Source organism: Lissotriton helveticus, chromosome 6 (assembly GCF_964261635.1).
Source record: "Lissotriton helveticus chromosome 6, aLisHel1.1, whole genome shotgun sequence".
NCBI classification, from domain to species: Eukaryota; Metazoa; Chordata; class Amphibia; order Caudata; family Salamandridae; genus Lissotriton; species Lissotriton helveticus.
The window spans coordinates 1,619,635,217-1,619,659,566 of record NC_136067.1 but is presented as its reverse complement, the minus strand read 5'-3'; the positions used below and the strand labels follow the sequence as shown (position 1 = coordinate 1,619,659,566).

The 24,350-nt window shown below is 42.1% G+C and overlaps 1 long non-coding RNA gene across 5 annotated transcripts in view; it reads right to left on the bottom strand.

Moving 5' to 3' along the window:
* LOC144763639 (uncharacterized) overlaps positions 1-24,350 on the bottom strand; it is a 266,955-nt gene that overhangs the window by 74,520 nt on the left and 168,085 nt on the right. For all 5 annotated transcript variants that reach the window (XR_013596247.1, XR_013596248.1, XR_013596246.1 and 2 more), the window contains one exon: positions 8,160-8,306. This is a non-coding gene — a long non-coding RNA (uncharacterized LOC144763639). The remainder of the gene's footprint in view (positions 1-8,159; positions 8,307-24,350) is intronic.

Below are 24,350 nucleotides of genomic sequence, written 5' to 3'. Positions count from 1 at the left end.
CGAGTTGCTGTGGGGCAGTTCTTAGATCTGGCCACTCGGGCGGCTTACCTTTCGCCTGCTGGCGTGGTGTCTCAGAATAGAGTCCGCTCTGTGTCCACTAGTCGCATGGATCTCGAGCTGGCGTGCGGAGTACGCCTATCACCGCAATCGTGCTTCCGGGTCGCGGTGCTTCTGGGAACCGTAGTTCGAAGCTGGCTTGGGAACTACAGATCTTCGGTGGAAACGACTTGGGAGGCGCAATTGCAAGCTGGTGCCATAGGTGTCGGACTGGCGTACAGGGGACTCCTATGGGTGCATGCGTCCAACCGGATTGGGTGCCTCTGGGAAAGATGGTTCAGAGGTAACTTCTTGAAAACTGCAACTATTCAGAAAAAGCCACTTACAGGAGCTGATCTGTGCAGTATTCCTTCAATGTTCGAATGAAAAATTAATTCAGCCTGTACAATTCCGACATTTCATTTAGGCCTTCCAACGCGGTGTTGAATTTCAAAATCAACATTGCTTCTCTCTGCAGCAATTTTTTGTCCAAATCGCCAACTCTCAAGTCTTTCTCCACTTTCAATATCACTGTCCACTTTAAGTCTGATTCAGTGTGTTCCATATTTTGCCAATGGTTCACAAGTGGTGCTGTAAGGGTCTTAAGTCTTATTCGTGACTTGTGCTGGGTTATGCGTGTTCTTACCTCCTGATTGGTTTTGCCTATATATAATAGGCTACACGGGCACTTAATCCCGTATATCACATTTCGTGATCTGCAATTCGTAAAGGAATTATGTCTCCAAAAAATGTTTTTATGTTGAAAGACCGACCCTTCTTCAGTGGAGGCGCAGCAAATGCATGTGCCGCATTTCTTGTGTCCAACAATTGGTGGCGAACTATGGTTCCCAGAAACACCGCGACCCGGAAGCACGATCGCGGTGATAGGCGTACTCCGCACGCCAGTAGAGATCCATGCGACTAGTGGACACAGAGCGGACTCTACTCTGAGACACCACGCCAGCCGGCGAAAGGTAAGCCGCCTGAGTGGCCAGATCTAAGAACTGCCCCACAGCAACTCGCGCACAGACGCCTTACACAGGCTTTCTATTCCCCGCAGGTCTCTGATTGTTTCCAGACCGTCCTCCTTCTAACAATTCTTTGCCGAACATTGAAACTCACCAAGTAAGCACCCTTCAGCCCCCCCCTAGCTTTCCGACAATTTCCTTAATGCTTCCTTCCACTGACAGACCCTTCCTCTCCTTTTCAGACTTAGAAAAGACGATATTGACACAAAGCACGTAAGTCTATGTTCTGCCGTCCCTATGGGCGATGTTGAGAGACATGTTTTGATTTGGCTATGTTTCCATAGGGGTCAAGTGACTATATACATCTACTGATTTGTTTTTTAGAGTGTCATCGCCCGGCTTGTCTCACATTAGTGTGTACCCATACCAAAGGTAAGAGGTCGAGCATGAGGTTGGCAGCTAGTTTGTGTTTTTTCCCCTTCATTATGATCCTGAACCAGTGACAGCTCTCCCCTTCTCTTTCTCACAGTGTTGAGGTCCTGATGAGAACCCCCAATTTTCCTTCACGTTAAGACCGCTATTCTTGAAATAGCTTGCTACGACTCTACCAATCATTTAAACTACATTGAAAGAGTGTCGTTGGTGTTTTTGTTGTATTAATTGATTTTGTGACATTCTAGATTGTAAATATTGTCTTGTGTATGCCTGGTATGTGTGAAAGAGTTAGTTTTGAATGAGAATATTGATCAATCACGTATGAATGTTGTCTTTACACTAATTTGTACTATTTATGTAATTATGTCATTTTTATGAAAATTGTATTCTGTATTGTCCGTATTATTATTGTTTTGAATTTCATGGTGAACTTTAAACCAACGAATAACTACAAACTCTGATAATAAATAAATGTGATTTATTCTGATAAAATTGTCCTGACTCGCGCCTAGTTCTATTCTTAGTGCGTAGCGATTCAGTCTTCTTTTTTTTAATTGTTGCAGTATTGGCTTTTTGTTTAGTTGTTTAGTGATATTGAGGCTTGGCCTTACTGTGGGGAGCCCACACCCAGTGTTGTTTTTTCACTGATTTTGCAGGCGGCTGCCTGTGTGGTTGCCCTTGTTGGTAACTTTGTTGTTTGTAACTGTGAGAATAAGTGAGTGCAGGTATCAGGTCCTACTATGAGTTTTGTTGGGACCCAGTGATATCTTGTTGTATTGTTTAGAGTTTTTGTTTAGTTGTTGGCTTATTAGTGTTGGTATGTCAGATGCAGAAACTTTCGCTTATAGCGAAGAACATATAAAAAACCTCCTAGCTGCCCCGCCCCTCTTCGCCTCTGCCACACTCAGTGTCACTGCCCAAAATCAAAATGAAACCGATAACCTGGTAAGGCTTAGGAAGAAACAAATTCGTACCGACTTACACGGTCATTTTTTATTACAGCATCTTAGAGCAGGTACAATACCGGCAGGACTTCAAATAAAGAATGTCCCAGTATTCTTTACCGAGGATCCGATTTATAAAAAAGGTTACAGCCAAATTGAGACCAAGTGCAGCCGTGACCTAATGGTCCTGACAGTCGAAACGGCACAAAGGCTGTCCAAAATTCAACTGGAAGAAATATCTAAACTGGAAAAAGCAATTTTGACCAATCAATTGATAACAGATGCAAAAACCCTCCTTGAAAAAGTGGAGAAAGATATAGGCGAATTTTGAGACTATACTATTAATCAGAAGACCACCCAATTTGAGAAGGACAAACGTAATTTTAATATAGACAAAGTCTATCCCTATCTTCAAACAGATTTCTATTCCCGACCTGAGGCACGCAGACATCTGCAGGAATACCAAGGCAGGTCATCGAATAATTATATAACGTTTTCCGAAACATCTTCCTCGGGTAGTAGCAGCGAAAACGAAACCCCGGAACCTAGGAGATTCAACAATAGGAGAGGCTCACAACTAAATCACCAAACGCCTTTTTTAGGGAGAGGCCAGACAAAACCAAGGGGCAAAGTGCGCTTCAACCACCAACCATGGGAAATGTCTACCAGGAGACAGAATTACAAGAATTAAAAAAGTCTTCTATTTTTAACCTTTCCAAAAAAATCTTAACCAAAGAAGAAACAAGTGTATTGGAAAAGGGCCTTTCCTTTGTTCCTTCCCAGTTTACTGACTTCGTTAAACTCAAAATGGAAACCCTAGAGTTCTGCAGAAAAGTCAGACTAAAGACGTTTTTAGCTGAAAATCCGCTCGAAATATCATTGGAGAACACTGGTTTAAAAAAGAAATCATCATTTGTTCCCCCTAGTAACAAAATTCCTAAGGAAGTTATTACTTTCGAAAGCACACTGCTTTCAGCAATTACAGATATGGAAAAAAGCAGAAAATGGACAAAATTTAACACAACAAAAAATGAAATTATGGCTCTTAAAGACTTAAGAAATGATACATCGGTCATTTACAAACAAGCCGATAAGGGAGGAGCCATCGCCCTTTGGGACAGGTCGCTTTATGTGACTGAAGTAAAACGTCAATTAGACGATAGACGATGCTACAGAAAAATAAACCAAGATCCCACGAAAGTATTAAAAACATCCTATTTGCAATAGTAGATGAAGGTTTCGAAGAAGGTTTTCTAGGTAAAAAAGAGACAGAATACCTAAAAATAAACAATCCACGTATTCCGCTCTTCTATGTACTGCCAAAAGTACACAAAAGTGAGACACAACCCCCAGGGAGACCAATCGTCTCAGGTTGTGAATCCCTTATGGAACCAGCATCGAAGTTTGTGGATCACTTCTTAAAACCCTTCATGGCAGAAGTCAAATCCTTTTTGAAAGACACGACTGACTTCATAAATAAAACCAGTGAAATAAAAGTTGAGGAACACAGTCATTTTTTAGTATCCATGGACGTGGCGTCCTTATATACTCAAGTACCCCAGGAGGATGGACGGCATGTGCTTGAATATTTCCTTGACACACGAGTCCGACCCCATAGAGTGCCCACTGAGTTCATTCTCAAATTAGCCGGTTTTGCTCTAAAGAAGAACTATTTTAATTTCGATGGTGACTTTTATTACCAAACAAGTGGAGTGGCAATGGGTTGCCCTTTTGCCCCAGAGTTGGCCGTTTTGTTTATGGCCACATATGAGAAAACTTTCGTCTATAAGAACAACCCCTACCTCGAATATATTGAACATTGGAGCACATATATAGACAACGTCTTTTTTGTATGGACAGGACAGGAAGACCAACTAAAAGAATTCCATCTATGGCTCAACCATAGGACAAATGAGATCCAATTTAGTTTGAATTTCTCCAAATACAGGATGCCCTTTCTGGACGTTGAGGTTTACCCTGCAGAAGGAGGACTTGTTACCACTCTGTATAAAAAAGAGACTGATCGCAACAAGTCTCTACACTTTAAGAGCAATCATCCAAGGAGTATGAAAGAAAATTTACCCTATGGGCAATATTTACGAGTTCGCCGAAATTGCCACGTCAAAGAAGAATTTATAAATAATGCCACCAAATTAACGAACAATCTTTTGGAACGTGGCTACCCAAAAAAACTCCTCAAGAGATCGATGAAACGCGCATGGTGGGCACCACGCAAAGTTTACTAGAAAGAAAAATCAAGAAGGAAACAGACAGGATTGTCTTCGTTTCAACATACTGCCTGAACTCTAATCTACTTAAAAAGGTGGTAGCTAACAATTGGCATCTAATAAAAAACCTGCACACATCCTTAAATGCAAAGCCATTATTTGCGTTTTGAAAAAAACCGAACAATTGGTAATCATTTGGTTAGAGCCGCTTTGCCACAAAAAGAAGTCATGTCAGTGAGAACTTATGCTGGTCTGCCGCCAATTGTTGGACACAAGAAATGCGGCACATGCATTTGCTGCGCCTCCACTGAAGAAGGGTTGGTCTTTCAACATAAAAACATTTTTTGGAGACATAATTCCTTTACGAATTGCAGATCACGAAATGTGATACACGGGATTAAGTGCCCGTGTGGCCTATTATATATAGGCAAAACCAATCAGGAGGTAAGAACACGCATAACCCAGCACAAGTCACGAATAAGACTTAAGACCCTTACAGCACCACATGTGAACCATTGGCAAAATATGGAACACACTGAATCAGACTTAAAGTGGACAGTGATATTGAAAGTGGAGAAAGACTTGAGAGGTAGCGATTTGGACAAAAAATTGCTGCAGAGAGAAGCAATGTTGATTTTGAAATTCAACACCGCGTTGGAAGGCCTAAATGAAATGTCGGAATTGTACAGGCTGAATTAATTTTTCATTCGAACATTGAAGGAATACTGCACAGATCAGCTCCTGTAAGTGGCTTTTTCTGAATAGTTGCAGTTTTCAAGAAGTTACCTCTGAACCACCTTTCCCAGAGGCACCCAACCCGGTTGGACGCATGCACCCATAGGAGTCCCCTGTACGCCAGTCCGACACCTATGGCACCAGCTTGCAATTGCGCCTCCCAAGTCGTTTCCACCGAAGATCTGTAGTTCCCAAGCCAGCTTCGAACTACGGTTCCCAGAAGCACCGCGACCCGGAAGCACAATCGCGGTGATAGGCGTACTCCGCACGCCAGCTCGAGATCCATGCGACTAGTGGACACAGAGCGGACTCTACTCTGAGACACCACGCCAGCAGGCGAAAGGTAACCCGCCCGAGTGGCCAGATCTAAGAACTGCCCCACAGCAACTCGCGCACAGACGCCTTACACAGGCTTTCTATTCCCCGCAGGTCTCTGATAGTTTCCAGACCGTCCTCCTTCTAACAATTCTTTGCCGAACATTGGAACTCACCAAGTAAGCACCCTTCAGCCCTCCCCCTAGCTTTCCGACAATTTCCTTAATGCTTCCTTCCACTGACAGACCATTCCTCTCCTTTTCAGACTTAGAAAAGACGATATTGACACAAAGCACGTAAGTCTATGTTCTGCCGTCCCTATGGGCGATGTTGAGAGACATGTTTTGATTTGGCTATGTTTTCATAGGGGTCAATTGACTATATGCATCTACTGATTTGTTTTTTAGAGTGTCATCGCCCGGCTTGTCTCACATTAGTGTGTACCCATACCAAAGGTAAGAGGTCGAGCATGAGGTTGGCAGCTAGTTTGTGTTTTTTTCCCTTCATTATGATCCTGAATCAGTGACAGCTCTCCCCTTCTCTTTCTCACAGTGTTGAGGTCCTGATGAGAACCCCCCAATTGAATAAGGGTTTGAAACGCGTAGACCATTTTCCTTCACCTTAAGACCGCTATTCTTGAAATAGCTTGCTACGACTCTACAAATCATTTAAACTACATTGAAAGAGTGTCTTTGCTGTTTTTGTTGTATTAATTGATTTTGTGACATTCTAGATTGTAAATATTGTCTTGTGTATGCCTGGTATGTGTGAAAGAGTTAGTTTTGAATGAGAATATTGATCAATCACGTATGAATGTTGTTTTTACACTAATTTGTACTATTTATGTGATGATGTCATTTTAATGAAAATATGTATTCGGTATTGTACGTATTAATATTGTTTTGAATTTCAAGGTGAACTTTAAACCAATGAATAACTACAAACTCTGATAATAAATAAATGTGATTTATTCTGACAAAATTGTCCTGACTTGCGCTTAGTTCTATTCTTAGTGCGTAGCGATTCAGTCTTCTTTTTTAAACAAATTGTTGCAGTATTGGCTTTTTGTTTAGTTGTTTAATAGACATTTTCACTGTCACACACATGTTGGAAGGGATGCCATTGTCTGGGTGTTTTGACTTAAATGATTTAACCCCTGATTCAGATTGATGGTTGAAGGATTGTGTCACAGATGTGTTGTGTGCCATCGTATGAACGTAGGGAAAAGAACTATAGTGACTTTAAGCCATAAAGGAAGATCATTTCTAAAAAATTATCATGAAAATGGCCTTGTCAATATAAAAGACTCAGTAAAATGCTACATGTGATGCCATAGGGAAGAGGAATATGGTAATAGGTAATGCCTCCTGCAGCAGCAGCAGGTAACTGCTTACATACATAGCAATCCTTAGCGTTTACAGTATTGATATGTATGGCAGCATATTCTCTCTTTCTTTGCAGGTGTATTATCATGATTTTCATTAGTTAGAGAAAGACTTATTGTTTGTATTAGAGAGCTGATAGTGAGGTCTGAATGGAAGAACTTGGCAGAGACCGTAGTGAATTAATGGTCTAAAGAGGCCTTGTGTTCATCATGTATGAGGACGGAAAGATATTCAAGGTTGAGAATTAAAGTCCAAGTTTTGATGCGATGGGAAACTGTAGGGATGTTGCAGATGCTCTTTCGAGTAATGATTTGGTTGGTTGATTCGTGGTGCTTATTTTGTAGTCACATTTGGCATCACAAGCTAGAAATGCATTGCTGATGTCTTCTCCCTTACTGTGCCTCAAGTCAACCAACAAAGGCCCATATGACCGATACGGAAAAATCTTTGACAATTTTACTAAGAGATTGCATTGTAAGTACCAGCACGTTGTCAGTTTATTATGTTTTGCAGTATATTCTCGTATCAGAGAATGCCCCTTCTCACCCCGTTCTCCCCCCCCCCCCACAAATGAATACGAACGAAGGTTTACGGTTGAAGTGCATGAACGAGACAGTTGGGCATTCATTATTCTTGGTGATATTGGTACGCAGCTGAGCGACTCACAGGAGGAGCCTTTATGTTACCTGAAATTGGGTCTGTGTGTGCCAACCACATGTCTTCTTATACACACACTCACAAAGACAGTTGTGTTCTATCAGTGTTTACCAACACTACGAGGACCGATCTAGTCCTCATAGCAGGAGTTATTACACATGCCTATACACACACACGCGCACGAACACACACGCACACACACATGTATCCTTATCAGATACATCTACTTTGTCAATATTAGCTGCACTACTCATACCATTTCTTATAAGATGAAGTGGTGAGTTACACTACAATATCTCACAAAGAGGGGGTGAACGTTATTTTGACAAACCATTTAAACACAAAGCAACAGCACACACTTGAAGTATGCTCTTTGATTTTCTGGAATAAACAATATGCAGCAGTGAAGAAATGTTTCTCTCCATTGATATATAAACATATGAAAAATGTACTTACTGCTCCATATAGTGTGATGCTGAGAAGCTGTCATGTTACAGAAACCTTATCAATACATCTCATTCTTCGTCTGAAAGGAAGCCAGTTTGTTCCTGTCTGGTCAGGTTAAGATGGCTTTTAGATGTTCTTCTATGAAAATACATTGCCCTAGCATATCATGAATGTGAAAAAAATGATGAGTAAATATATAATCTTTCATACAAAACAATACAAGATCTTAGCAATGCAGTGCTTATTTGACATAGAACACGTTTTGATTATATTTGGGGGAATTCGTAACAGTAATGGTTCCTTCTGCACAAGTAGCATGCCTAACTAGCACTGAAAGGTCAAGTCACACAGTTTTTGCTGGCAAAAATCAGATATATGGCTGTAAAATTATGTAATTTATGCGTGTGTCAGAAATTCATACCTTTTGGCCCAGATTTTCAAAGGTTTTGCATCGGGTTGTGTCTTACTTTTGTATCGCAAACTTGACGCAAAATCCAGGTCGGTATTACAAACCAATGTAAATGGAGATTTGTGTATGTTTGTAACCAAAATTAATGCAACACAGCACAATGAGCTGCCTTTTGTTACTTTGAGACCTCTGGGCTTTCTTTGGGTGGTGCATAGGTGTTCCCATACATCCACCCATGGTTTTTGATGCAAGTTCGTTATATGTTCAAAGAATTGCAGACATGGATTTGCACCAAAATCCTGCGGTTCCCTAAATTTGGCGTAACAATGAGAAATATTTGTATTCCTCCTCATTATTCCTCTTTGGGTTTGTGCTGCATTCTCCAGCACACATACAAAAAAGGAAATTGCTTTAAAGCATAGTTTTTGTGCAAGAATGGATCCCTTCATACACAAAATCTATGCTGACCACACCGCACACATCCTTTTACTATGGCTGAAAAGTGACAAATCTGAGTTTAAACGAAGCAAATGTAGCTGTTACCCAAAAGTAGTAAATCTTTGTCATTCACAAAGATCTGTAAATGCACTTACATCACTTATATGAGTGACTTATTCATGCCTAATTTAAAGCAGAATGTAGGAATTGGTTACATTGCATTTTTTTCCACAGGACAATATAGTTCAAATTACCCAAAAATGTAAAACGTTTTACAAGATTCTCAATTGTATGCATACTGAGTGTAGGCTTTCCATATTTTACAAACATGTATGACTAGTGGAATTGCTGTAAGTCTGCATTGTACATGAATATGATCCTTATTCACACATAAATTATAACATGCATAATATATTCATGAGTGACAACAGAATGCACTAGAGCTGCCAGAAAGCATTAAAGTATGCATATGTGTAAGCTCAACACCTTTGTGAATTGGGCCTCCAGTGTTTAGTGCACACAATCTCATTTAGATGTATCATAAAATGCCTGTCATATTGGACAGACAGCCACTTTTCATTAAATTAATGAAAGTACAGATGTTAATCCTCAGTGGCTTTTGGACCTTGCCCTCTCTGCAGTGTCCTCCCCGACCATTTGCCTTCACCGCTCCTGTTTTCTGAACCTGTTTTTTTGGCTCTTAACACACTTTGCACTTTATAACTGCGGACCAGTATTAAAGCGGTTGTGCTCAGTCCCTAAATCATGGTCAAATATGCTTACACCTATTTGCCTCACTAAATGCACTCATAAGTCCCTAGTAAAGTGGTATACCATATACCCATGGCAAGTAAATTAAATGCTACTAGTGGGTCTGCAGCACTTATTGTGCCACCCACCTAAGTAGCACCCTAAAACATTTCTCAGACCTGCCATTGCAGCATGTGTATGCCGTTATAAACTGCCATTACCACATGACAAAAAACCCAGGCCTTAATCTGCCTTTTTTATACATATGTCACCCTTACGGTAGCCCACAAACAGCCTGCAAGGCAGGGTGTAGTGTATGTCAAAAGTTGGGCATGTACTTTTAAGTTTTACATGTCCTGGTAATGAAAAACTCTCTTTTCACTGCTGCAAGGCCTCCCTCTTCCTTAGGATAACATTTGGTTACCTCATTACATTTAATAAGTGATAAGTTTGATTGAGAGTAGGTTGGAATATCAAGTTTGGTCATTAAAGAATTGCAATTTAAAACCCTCTATAATGGTAAAGTCAGATTTTAAGTCACAATTCTGAAAATGGCACTTTAGAAATTTAGCATTATCTTGTCCTAACGATTTAATGCCTGCAGCCTGCTCCTGGATCGCATGCCTAGGTGTGAGTGGCAGTTGGACTTTATGTATTCCTCCCAGACAGCACACAATGAGTGGTGGCAGGACGGGCAATCTAGGCTGGATGAGGGTGGAGCTGTCACCTACAGCACGTATACTTCACAGAGGTTGCCTCTGCACACACACTCACAAAGGGTGTCACACTAGGTTATTGTGCCACAGACAACCAGGGCAGGGAGACAGGGAATTACAGACATTACAGTGGGGGTGGGGGGACTCCCGAAGATTATTTCACTTCAGAGCGGGTACATGTATAAAAATAGCACCCTCAGACCCTCTATTCAGTTCACTTTCTGGATCTGCGGAAGGACTCTTAGAGAACTGCCTGCTGCTGTGGCCTGCATATGCAGCTATAAACTGCAATTTTATCCTGGCAGATAAAGCCTTTTACGAGGCCTAAACCTTCCCTTTTAATACATATAAATCGCCCCTAGTGTAGCCCCTAAACAGGCCACAAGCCAGGGTGCAGTGTGTCTAAAAAACGTTCAACATGTACTTTTACATTTTACATGTTCTGGTAGTGAAAAACTCTTACATATGTTTTACTACTGCAAGGCGTACCTCTACCATAGTATAACATTGGGGTGCCTTAATACAGTTAAAAAGTGATATCGTTTTTATTGAGAATAGGTGGTAATGTTAAGTTTGGTCTCTAAAGAATTGTAATTTAAAAACTCGCTTTAATGGTAAAGGTGGATTTGAAGTCACAATTCTGAAAATGCTCTTTTAGAAAGTTCATATTTTCTTGTCCTAACCATTTGTTGCCTACAACCTGCTTGTGGGTCACATGCCTAGGTGTGAGTTGCAGCTGGCCTTTATGTTTACCTCCCAGACAGCCACACAGTAGAGAGACTGGGTGGTGGCAGGATGGTCCATCTAGGCAAGATGGGGGTGGTGCAGTCCCCTACCACACTTGCACCTCAAAGGGGCTGCCTCAGCACATTCACAAAGAGCTTTGCAGTAGCTCATTCTGCCTCCAGACAAACTGGGACCAGAGCAGGGAAGCAGGAAATTCCGGACACTTCTGTAGGGGAAAGACTCCAGAAGTTTTGTCCACTTCAAAGTTGCAGTTCACGTTTTGGACCTGCAGAAGGACTCTCTGAGAACTGCCTGCTGCTGTGGCCTGCTGTTCACTTCAGAAGACTGATACGCTGCACCAAGAAGAACTGCCATGCTGCCTGAAGCATTCTCCTAGTCCCAGAGGTCTGACTTGCTGCTTGAGCCCTGTACTTCTCCTTGAACCTAGGACTTCCAAAGTGACTGCAAGGGCTACTTGGCTGGCCTCCTGATCAAAGCCTCAGGGACAGAAAAGGCTCCAACCATCTTGAACCCTGCACCTGGACTCTGCCTGCTGTGAGTCTTAAACCCCCAATTGGTGCCCCCCCAGTCCTGGACCGTTGGAAGTGGGAATTAAATGCTCTGCCAGCCCAGCCGTGGTCTCCTTCAGTATTGACACAGCACAACGCAATCTGCAGTAGCCCTTGCAGCTACTCATCGGTACTGACGCAGTGCGACTCAACTCGACATGGATCTCGCATTGCGGCCCTCACGCTCCTCATTGGAATCACAGCAGCGCAATGCATCTCGACACATGACCCTGCAATGCCCATCAAATCTGATACTGCACAACGCGGTGAACACTCTAAATATCGAATTCAAAATATCGACTGCCCAGAATACCGAACAAAAAATATAGAATGAACAGAATATCGACTGACCAAAATATAGTTGGTCAGAATATCGAATTTAAGGTAAGAAATATCGATACCTATAATATCGAATTTAAAATATCATTTTCCATAATATCAAATTTTTTTTTTAGTGTTGTGTTTGCTAGTATATGTGTTAAAAATATATATTATATTTGTAATGTATGTTTAATTTTTTTTAAATAATGAATGTTTTTTAATTCCGTAGCGGGTTGTGGGTTTATAGGGGAAATGGGTGGGAAGTAATGTAATTATAGTAAATCAAATATGAGTTTTTATGAATTAATAATTATTTTTAATTTGATTTTATGTTTTAGTTCTGAAGCGGGTTGTGGGTTTATAGGGGAATAGGGTGGGGAGTAATTTAATTGTAATTAAGTAAATATGTATTTTTGTTTGCATGTATTGATAATTACATGTTAATTATTAATTGATAATAATTTTTTATTAATTGGTAATTAAGTTTGAATTAATTGAAAAATATGTTAATTGTTTTAATTTATTATTTGGACTGGGTTGTGGGTTATAGGGCAATAGGGTGGGGAGTAATTTAATTGTAATTAAGTAAATATGTATTTATATGTTTTGATAAATAATTAATTGTTAATGAATTATTAATTGGTAATTAATTTTATTATTTGGTAATTTTTTATACATTATTATAGCTTTGCTATAGAAAAGTAATTCGTTGTTAATTAATTATTAATAGGTGATTCCTTTTTAATAAATAACATGTATTGGTATTTATAATTAATTAATTATTACATATTTTTTTATTGACCATTAATTGTATTTAATTTTAAATTGGTATTGATCATTAATTTATTCTTATTTAAATATTAAATCATTACTTTCTCTACTGTTGCATTCTCTGGAGTGGGAATAGTAATTTTAACCCCTACGCTTTCCAACGCTTTCCCTACTGTTGCACTCACCGGAGTGGGAATAGTAATTTTTACCCCTACGGTAACCAACTCTTTCCCTACTGTTGCACTCTCTCGAGTGGGAATAGTAATTTTTACCCCCCCTCTTTCCAACACTTTTCCTATTGTTGCACTCTCTGAAGTGGGAATAGTCATTTTTACCTTCCTGCTATCCAACGCTTTCCCTACTGTTGCACTCTCTGGAGTGGGAATACTGATTTTTACCCTCCCGCTATCCAATGCTTTACCTACTGTTGCACTCTCTAGAGTGGGAATAGTAATTTTTATCCCTACGCTATCCAACGCTTTCCCTACTGTTGTATTCTCTGGAGTGGGAATAGTAATTTTTACCCTCCCGCTATCCAACGCTTTCCCTACTGTTGCACTCACTGGAGTGGGTATAGTAATTTTTACCCCTATTCTATCCAACGCTTTCCCTACTGTTGCACTCACTGGAGTGGGAATAGTAATTTTTACCCCTACACTATCCAATGTTTTCCCTACTGTTGCACTCTCTGGAGTGGGAATAGTAATTTTTACACCTACGCTATTCAACACTTTCACTACTCTTGCTCTCATTATTAATTACCCTACAAATTATTATTTTAATTATTATATTTATTTTCATATTTAAATAATATGTTTATATATGTATGTCAATATATTTTTATTAATGTTCTAAATATTTTATAATTAAGATGAATAATTATTTTATAATATTATTAAGTAAATATATATGAAAACTTTTTTTACATTTCATTTATTATTTTTACATTTTAAGCTTTTTTACATTATTTTATTTATGTTTTATTTAATTATGTTCATTATTTAATTACATTTCTAGTATTTTTAATACACTTAAAAAATTCGATATTTTATTTAACTATATTTTAAAATTCTATATTTTGGGAATCGATATTTTAGTACTTACCTGTTTGTAGATAGGCTTTCTATATTCTGTCCCAAGGTATTTTGGCGTCGATATTTTGATAATTCGATATTTTGTCCCTCAATATTTCGATACTGAACCGCACAACGCATCCGATGCAGGACCCGGTAGCACTCCTCAGAACTGCCGATGCACGGCGCACCGACCCGCGTCAAGGATATAAGGTACCTGACCCTGTATCCGGTCCGTACTCATCGCGGTCGGCCTGAACTTGTGACTTTGTCCCAGTCACAGTTGACACTTTGTACTTATAGGCACTATTTTTACATAAATCTTTTAAAAAATTGCATATCTCCTGCTCAACAAATTGAAGTTTGGCTGTTTTGATGCCAAATATTTATTATATGTTATTTTATTATTTTAAATCAGTGGGGGGTTTTCCTCGTGCTGTGTTTTCACTGTATTTCTGTTTATGGGCTGCATAAATACTTTACATATTGCCTCTCAGTTGAGCCTGACTGCTTGTGTGCCAAGTAACCAGAAGGTTAAGCACAGGTTTATTTAGTGACTGTTGTGGCTCACCCTGGCAAGGATTGCAGCTGCTGCTTGAGAAGGGTTCATCCACTCCTCAACCAACAACCCAGTTTCTCACACTGGCGAATTACATAAATGCAATAAACACTTTTCAACAATGTTGTTACCACAGTTGAACGTTTGAAGAACATTTCTTTGTCAACTTACACTGCTTAGGATAATCCTTCTTGTACAATCATTCAGACAAACTATCCATGTCATAACAATTTGATTTGAGGAAAGAATGTTATGCATTCTTCAGATTATTTAGTAATCACTGTCTGAATCCATTGATTACTAAAGTATTGGTACTCTTATGTGAGACTGTTTCGCCTTACACTATTTTCTCGCAATGCTCATAAGTGAAAGGAGCAGGTCTTCCTGCCAGTTCCCCCTGTGACAGTTCTCCTTTTCAACTTGCCCGCAGTCCCTTACCCTCTGCTGCCTGTCTACCTGCTGCGCTCTGTTTGTGCCTCCTCTGTTTGTTTTTCTGCCCTCTGCTTTGCCTTTCTTGCTCATTTTTCTGCCCTACGTTTTGCCTTTTAAAGCTCGTTTTTCTGCCCCGTTAGGCCGTTCCTCCTCATTTTCCTTCCCTCTGTTTTGCCATCTTCTGTTCTGCCTTTTCTGCTAGTTTTTCTACCCTGTTTTTTCTTTTCTGCCCTCCTTTTTGCCTTTTATGGTCATTTTCTGCCCTTTACTTTGCCATTTCCTGCTTGTTTCTTCACCTCTTCCTGTTTCCCTCCTCACAACGTTTCCCTCCTCCCGCCACCCAATGCCCCGCCATCCCCCCAGGTCCTACTTAAAGGAGGCCACAGCGCGACCTTATTGAGCAGGTCCTTGTGCCAGCTCCTCTACGACAGTTTCCAGTTCATCATTTTGACTGCAGTCTCCTACCCTTTGCTGCCTGGCTACCTGCTGCCCTCTGTTTGTGCCCCCTGCTTGTTTTTCTCTCTGTTTTGCCTTTTCAGCTAATTTTTCTGTGCTCTGTTTTACTTGTTTCCGCTAGTTTTTCTGCCCTTTTTTGCCTTTTCTGCCAGTTTCTCAACCGTCTGTTTTGCCTTTCCTGCTCGTTTTTCTGCACTTTTCCTTTTCTGCTAATTTCTCTGCCCTCTGTTTTACCTTTTCAGTTTGTGTTACTGCCCTGTGTTTTGCCCTCTTCTGCTCTGTTTTGCCTTTCTGCTTGTTTTTCTGCCCTCTGTTTTCCTCTCTTCTGCTCATTTGTGCCTTTCATGCTCGTTTTTCTGCCCCCTGTGTTGCTTTTCGGCTTGTTTTTCTTCCCTCCGTTTTGCCTTTTCTCCTAATTTTTGTGCCCTCAGTTTTGCCCTTTTCTGCTCTGTTTTGCCTTTTCTGCTTACTTTTTTGCCCTTTGTTTTGCAATTTCTGCTAGTTTTTTGGCCCTCTGTTTGCACCTCCTCTGCTCGTTTCTTACTCTGTTTTGACTTTTCTGCTTGTTTTTCTGTCCTATATTTTGCATTTTCTGCTTGTTACCCCCTCTGTTTCGTTTTACCTGCTCTTTTTTCTGCCCCGTCTTTTGCCGTTTCTGCTTGCTCATTTTTATGCCTTCTGTTTTGCTCTCTTCTGCTCATTTGTGCCTTTCCTGCTCGTTTTTCTGCCCTTTGTGTTGGCTTTCGGCTTGTTTTTCTGCTCTCTAGTTAGCATTTTTTCCAAATCTTTGTTGCCCTCGGTTTTGCCCTCTACTGCTCTGTTTTGCCTTTTCTGCTTGCTTTTCTGCCCTCTGTTTTGCTTTTCTGCTCGTTTTTCTGCACCTCTGTTTTGCTTTTCTTGCTCTTTTTTCTGCACTCTGTTTTGCCTTTCTGCTTGCTCATTTTTCTGCCCTCTATTTGCCTGTCTCTGCTTGTTTCTTACCTCTTCCTGCCATCTCCTCAAGACCTGTTGAATGGGAACCTGGCACGACGGAGACCACGCACCCTAAAGCCTAGATACGCTCTACCAATGCTGATTGATTGATTGATTGAAAGTTGGTCCCTCTTGCAATATAATTTCAAATGTGGTGAAAGTTTTTCTACTTACATATACCTAACATATTTATCACATGCCTATGTGTATTCTCACACCTGGTGCATGGTTCTATAGAACCATAATTAAAAACATTAGGGGACATATCATGATTGTAGTTAGGAACTTGATGATGGATGACATTCTTGTTGATTCCTTAGGTTGGATATTCACATCTTTTAATTGGTGGAACTATAGGAGATAGAAGGAGTCTGTTTATGCAAGTGCATTTTTACAAATAAAACATTTTCCACAACAAAATTAGTTAAAAAGTTTAATTTAGAAAATCGTGATAACAGGTGCATGGAAAGTCACAGTCTCCTCTGCGCATATGCAGAGTAGCAGAACCTAAATATAGTCTGTCTCTAGGCAGAATACAAGAGCAAAAGACAGCAAGGTAGGACAGAGCACATGGTGAGAACATTGCAGACAAGATGGCTGCCAAATCCAAGATGGCTTCAGCTAAATGCTAACCCCGCTCGCTGCTAAATTACAACAGACAACCCTTTTAGCATTAGCTGAAGACATTCGTTTATTTGGGGTAATCTAGGTTCTCATCTTGTATATTGATATTCATCATTTCAGTGACTTCTTTATTCAATAAACGTTGTGCTTTCATTTCTGCAACATTTCGCTTGGCAGGTGTTGAGGCAGAAATACAGGCAGAGCAGAGTATTGGACCACATTGTATACATACACAGCATGTAAATAATATCACCGGTATTACACAAAGAATGGTCAGCAGCTTCCAACCCCAAGTAGTAAAAAGTGTCCACATCCAGCTGGCGAAAGTCCAGGTGCCAGTCTCTGTATGAATCTCAGCAGTGATGTTATGCAGTTTCGAGATCGCAACAAATACTGAAGGTGAGTGGTCCGGGATGTAGACACAACAGCTGCTACCAATTATGCAACATGCACCACCTTGATCAGCTAGTATCACATCAAGGACCATACGGTTCTGGAGTGCTACAATCCTTGCAATTTGCAGCTCTTCAGTAATGTTGCCAAGTGCCATAGCTGTCTGATTGGTCTCAGCTTCCACAACACGAGTCAATCGTCTTATTTTTCTACTGTTTAATGCAGCACCCACAAAGAAAAACAAGCCCAAATTAAAGTCGACATATTGTTGCAGAGTAGTGTCAGTCTAATCAACCTCATCTGTACTTATTGTCCTTTTGTATCAGTTCTTAGAGATATCATTGTACAGTTTGAAATCACGGTGATACGATGGAGGGGCTAGGAATACAGGGGGTAACAAGAATGGTACGTAACATACCCCAGACCATCCAATTGGGAGTTGGTAATACCCCTTATTATCACATACGAAATATGTATTATGTGATGAGATAAAACTAAGATTAGTGGCACTTTCAATAGTCAAAACCACAGTACACTCACTTCTCCCCACTGGAATTCTCCCAACATTTCCTATACATAAGTCTGCTTTAGCTCTGGTCACAGAAATCATAAATAGTCCCTTGTTCTTAATAGTTCTCATGTTTTGGAAAACATGTGGCATAGAAATGTTCACAGGACGGTATTCCTCCCATTTCCACTTAGTTCCTTCAGCTTGTGGATTACCATCTTCATCTGGGTAACACACTTTATTAAGATGATAATTAATCCGTCCTATCGCCGTCTCTCCAAAAGCAGGTATAAGCGCAAACCAAGCTTGACAAGAACCATTATGTGAAAATGGAAGAGGAATAAAAGGTGTTCCCCCTTTCTTTTGGTGGGCAGGTATCATCCCACACACCCAACAGTTGGTAGTATTTGTGGCATTATGAGTATGATGCAATATCTGAATGAATGTATTATTTAGGTAGGACTGTCGATGCTTCTGCTCATGGTAGGGAAGCGTAAAATAATGATACTCAGCTGGTATTGGAGTAGTGGCGATCAAAAGCTGTCGAGCAGGAGCCACTTTCTCCACAAACCAGGTTATTACTGCGATAGCCACCATAGCAACAACAAACCCTACAGCACAGATGATTTTAACAACAGTTGATCTTCTTGCAGACATGATTTCTCCCTTGTTGAAGTAATCGTTGGAGCTCTTATCCCTGGGCAGCCGTTGATTTCTTCCCCGAGGGTCAAGATGGGTGTCACTTCCCCAGAGTGATCCCCCCCCCTTGCCACATCGGCACTCCGTTTCACCAACCCAGGGCGGTTGCTCAACCAGTCTTTTTCAAAATTGCAGATTCTTTCCTCGGTCTCAGCTGGTACCGGGATGTTCCAGGAATCGTGTGGTCCGGGAAGACTCCTTCAGATTCTTCAGGTGAGATAGCGTGGCCCTTCTCCGTTTCCAGAATCTCTCGATGATCAGTCAGCACAGCAGGTTCCACCAAGGTAGGCAACATTCTCTTGCAGTGAGAGCTGTGGACCCAATTCTACCATTTGACTTCTGAAATTTTGGAAGTACGCTGTATATACCTAGTGGTCAATGTAAAACTAAACATACATTTAAAGTGGCACTATCCAAAGTACATATGCACAATATGTAAGATCCGTATCACCACCTGCGCATGGTAACATAACAAAAAAATGTATTTCTGTGTACTGTAACATCATGTAATGACCGCAACTTGAATGTTACAAACGTCACTTTTCTTCATCTAACAGCCTTGAAAAAGTCAAGGGTTACATTCCCCACCGACGAAACACGTGTTGGCTGTGACGTCTCCTGAAATAAACACCTATTGACAACCCTGAATAACAAGGATCTCAATTATTAGTGATTGCATGATTGATGTATGGTGGAAACACATATGTACAACTTGTGCTGCAGCAACTGCATGAAAGCAACCAGGCAATGCACGAGCAACGGGATCAAGGACTGCTGAAAAATACGTACAGGGATGCTGTTTGTCCCCGTGTGGCTGTACTAAAACTGACAATGCACACCCGTCTTTCTCATGAACATAGAGTATAAAACGCTTTGTGTAATCTGAAGTGCCTAACACTGGTGCAGAACAAAGAGCTTGTCGTATCTGACAAAAAACATTCTGGCATTCAATTGTCCATGGAAGGGGCATTGGAGTGTCTTTGGTCAGAAGCGCTAACAACGGTTTACCAATGTGTGAAAACCCTAATATCCATTGCCTACAAAACGAAGTCAAACCACTGAATGCACGGACATCTTTCTGAGTAGAAGGTACTGGTGTGTCTAAAATTGCTGGAATGCGATCTGGTGTAAGTGCACGACCCTCCTTAGACAGAAGGTGACCTAAATAGGTTACCTTCGGTCTACAATATTGCAATTTCTTCCATGTGGTGTGAAGCAAGGAAGGAAAGTAAAGATAGAGTACATTGCTCACGCTGTTCAGGTGTATCGGCTGCCAACAAGATATCATCAACATATTGAATGAGAGCCACACCTTCAGACAAAGTGAAAGAATCAAGTTGTCTTTTCAATGCTTGACTGTAAATGCTAGGACTCTCAGTATGCCCTTGAGGAATTCTACAAAATCTACACGATCGATTATTCAAAGTGAAGCCGAACAAATATCGGCTGTCAGGATGAATAGGAATCAAGAAGAAAGCATTCTTCAGGTCGATCACAGAAAAAGTAGTTGCTGTCGGGGGAACCACGGTAAGCAATGTCGGTATGTCAGAAACCACAGGGTATTGTGGTACTACAATCTTGTTGACTTCTCGCAAATCAATGATAAATATGTAAATCCTATTGTCAGTGCCTTTTTTCAAAATGTGTAGAATAGGACTATTACAAATGTCATAGGGAACCTCTTCCAAAACCCCTACTTCAATTAAATCATGGACCCTTCTTGTGAAATCCTGTATTGAGGCAAGCGTGACAATGAAGCACCCTACTTGACACTGATGTGTACTGGTGGAATAATCATTTGCCCTACATCGGTGTCTGAATTCGCCCACAAAGTACTAGGGAGTGAAGCCAATGCAATGTCCTCCTTAATAAGACAGGATCTCTCAATCACGGAGTAATTAATTAATTATCATTCAAAATTACACGTACTCCTTCCTGAGAACATCGTATCGTAGCCCTGAAATATTTGAGCACATCCAGACCCACAATATTGTCTGGTGTGTTCAGAGAAAGCAAAAATGGACATGGAGTAGTACATTTGTCAACATGGAATGCAAGTGGTTGTAACAGCGGGCTAAGGGAAGGTGTTCCATCGAAACCTATCGATGTAATGGTTAAGTGAGACAGGGGAGCCCTTGGAACCAATTGTTTAGACAAGGCGCTACGAGTAGCTCCTGTATCAACCAGAAACCGATAAGTAGAACCCAAAACATGTGCTGTAACATAGGGACCCTGCTGATCTACTGGAACTTCCACTGATTCCTTACCCCATTTTAGGCGATCCTATGCATAAGCAGAAACTTTTAAATCAGACGGCAAATAATCGGACATTTGATATTGGTTCCGTCTATCAAAAGCGTTAAACCCATTCTGTCCACGTGTATTAGCATCAAACCTAGCACGATCACCCGTGCTTTCTCTAGGCCCTGAATATCCTGAGCGATTTCTCATTTGTCCCCGTTCACGTGGATACTGCTGAGCACGCAATGTCGGACAATCAGAAACCCAATGTCCAAATTTCCTGCAGTACGCACACTGGTCAACAGACATATAACAACGAGTGTAAGAAGGAAAAGACGAACCATAAGATCCACGTCCACCTCTATCGTTACCTCTAGAAGGCGGACCATAAGCCTGAGCCAACATAACCTTTGTTTTTAATTCTTTAGTCTTCTTTTCCTCATTGCCCTTCGCTTTAATTCCTGTCGCTCGTAATACTGAGCCATAGTTAAAAGAGAAACCGGAGAAGCGGTATTCCATGAACTCTCACTGGCCCGTAGGCGACTGGCAACATGTTTGCGACATATTTATCGACAAATAGATGCCTGCCCGTGTCATCTGTCAATGACTGGCCACTAAAATCATGGAATGCCTCCTCAAAGCGTGCAAAAAAGTCAGAAACTGATTCATCTACTTTTTGCTTGCAAGACGTTAACATAGTCCAGTCTATCTTTTTAGGGGGAATAATCGTCTTTAACTTAACTAATATAGCTGCGGGGAGATCTAAAATCAGTCGACATGGCTTTCGTGCGGGTTCCGTTTCTGCGTCCTCCAATTTTATGTCTTTCTATAGCACCCCAAAAGTCGCACGATCATCAACTTTACGAATAGTGCTCCACATATCAGGGGGTAATATCAATCCAAAAAAACATATCTATATCGGGCAGAGTCATAGTACAAGAATTAATGGCACCCACCACTTCCTCATAAAAGGCGGCTGGATTTTTCCGCGGATCAGGCAATGCAGCTTTAAGAGCCATAACATCCGCTCTATTCCAAGGAGTATAAACCCAATTATAAATAAAATAACCCTTTGCATTAGCGGAATCCTTATTATCACTTGTTCCATCGCCTCTTGGAGGAACATACAAAGGTGCGGCTTCCCGCATGGGTTTCGTATGGACTATCATCATCGTATCTGTTCCACGTCGGTCTGAGATGTTTGTGTAGCTGCCTCTGCTGCTTTTTTCTCCACTCGCAAACGGGCTGCTTCAGCACGCAGTTTAACCAAACGTCTGATTGAATCAGCCACCTGAGAAAAGGCAAAAAGACCATCACGCATTTGTTTACAATCATTTGCTACATCAACAGGCTCTAGTTCCTCAGAATGCTTCCTAAACCGCTCAAGAACGTCTGCAGCAAATACCTCAGTAAAATGTATTTGCTCTCTTTCCTGCCAGCCTTTCATCTCATCTAAAAGTTCAGAAGCTGGGGCAACACTACGAACAGCTTTGCGAGCAGCGTGTCTAATCTCAGATGAACGCTGAGTGGACAACATAGAACGAGTTTCCCGTATTTTTTTTTGCTCTGTAGCAGAGTCCTCATCTGAGTCATGAAGTAAAGGAGCAGAAGGAGGAATATACGGAGGTGGAGAACGATCTAATAACAAGAAATCATCTTGCGGTTTATGAAGGACAGGATTAAGTATGGGCGAAATTTGCGAATTCGTGTTCCGCGAATTCGCGTGAAATCGAATTCGCAATCTGCAAAATCCGCGAATTCGTGCGAATTTGCGGATTTTTGCGTGGTCACGGGGTTTTTGCGTGTTTGCGGGTTTTTTGCGTGTTTGCGGGGCTTTTTGCGTGTTCGCGGGCAGCTTGCATGGCGAAGTTACCCAGGCGGTCATGTATGGGCACAGCACCCTCTGGTTCACCACTGCCACCCTCTGGTTCATCACTGCCACCCTCTGGTTCACCACTGCCACCCTCTGGTTCACCCCTGCCACCCTCTGGTTCACCACTGCCACCCTCTGGTACAGCACTGCCACTCTCTGGTTCACCCCTGCCACCCTCTGGTTCACCCCTGCCACTCTCTGGTTCACCACTGCCACCCTCTGGTTCACCACTGCCACCCTCTGGTTCATCACAGCACCTCAGGTTAACCACTGCCACCCTCTGGTTAACCACTGTCACCCTCTGGTTCAGCACTGCCACCCTCTGGTTCACCACTGCCACCCTCTGGTTCACCCCTGCCACCCTCTGGTTCACCACTGCCACCCTCTGGTTCATCACAGCACCCTCTGGTTCACCCCTGCCACCCTCTGGTTCAGCACTGTCACCCTCTGGTTCACGACTGCCACCCTCTGGTTCACGAATGCCACCCTCTAGTTCACGACTGCCACCCTCTGGTTCATCACAGCACCTCTGGTTCACCACTGCCACCCTCTAGTTCAGCACTGCCACCCTCTGGTTCTACACTGCCACTCTCTGGTTCACCACTGCCACCCTCTGGTTCACCCATGCCACCCTCTCGTTCACCACTGCCACCCTCTGGTTCACCCCTGCCACCATCTGGTTCATCACTGCCACCCTCTGGTTCACCCCTGTCGCCCTCTGGTTCACCCCTGCCACCCTCTGGTTCACCCCTGCCACCCTCTGGTTCACCCCTGCCACCCTCTGGTTCAGCACTGTCACCCTCTGGTTCACCCCTGCCACCCTCTGGTTCATCACTGTTACCCTCTGGTTCATCACTGCCACCATCTGGTTCACCACTGCCACCCTCTACCGAGACCTTTTGTGACGTAGCGGCAGCACAAAAGATGCGCCATGGTGCTGGGTATTAACAACGTGACGCATCTGAGAGATGCGTCACGTTGTAAAGCCCTGCGCCATCAGGAGGCGTTCCGGCGCAGGGGAGGGCGTTCCTGCGCAGGAACGCCTCATAAAAGTGGCTGAGTGAAATCTACAAGATTTCACTCAGTCACTTTTAGGCCAGTGCTGCGTCAAAACCCTGCGCCTGCTTGAAGCAGGCGCAAGGCTTGATGCAGCATTGGGGAGATAGGGCCCCCCAGAGCATTGCTGGAGCTGCGTCGCAAGCGCGACGCAGCTCCAGCAATGCCCTGCTTTTACGGCACAGATGCGTGACACATCTGTGCCGTTTTTGCCACATGGTGCGCCGCATTGTAAATGCGGCGCACCATGGGTGGCGGAGCTGCGGCGCACAATCACTGGCGCATCCCTGGGGATGCGCCAGTTATTGTAAATCTGCCCCTATACATTTAGCCAACGAGGGAGCACTTACTGATTAGACAGTAGAAAGTACTCCAGTTGAGTAGAGGTATTGCACAAAAAGGTGGCATCTTCGTGGACAAACACGCAGGGCGGGATTCATTCTGCCCCCTGTTAGGCTCGTTTTTTGTGCCCTTCTGCCCTCTGTTAGACTCGTTTTCCCTTGTTTTTCTGCCCTTCTGCCCTTTGTTAGACTCGTTTTTCCCTTGTTATTCTGCCCTTCTGCCCCCTGTTAGACTCGTTTTTTGTGCCCTTCTGCCCTCTGTTATTCCCTTGT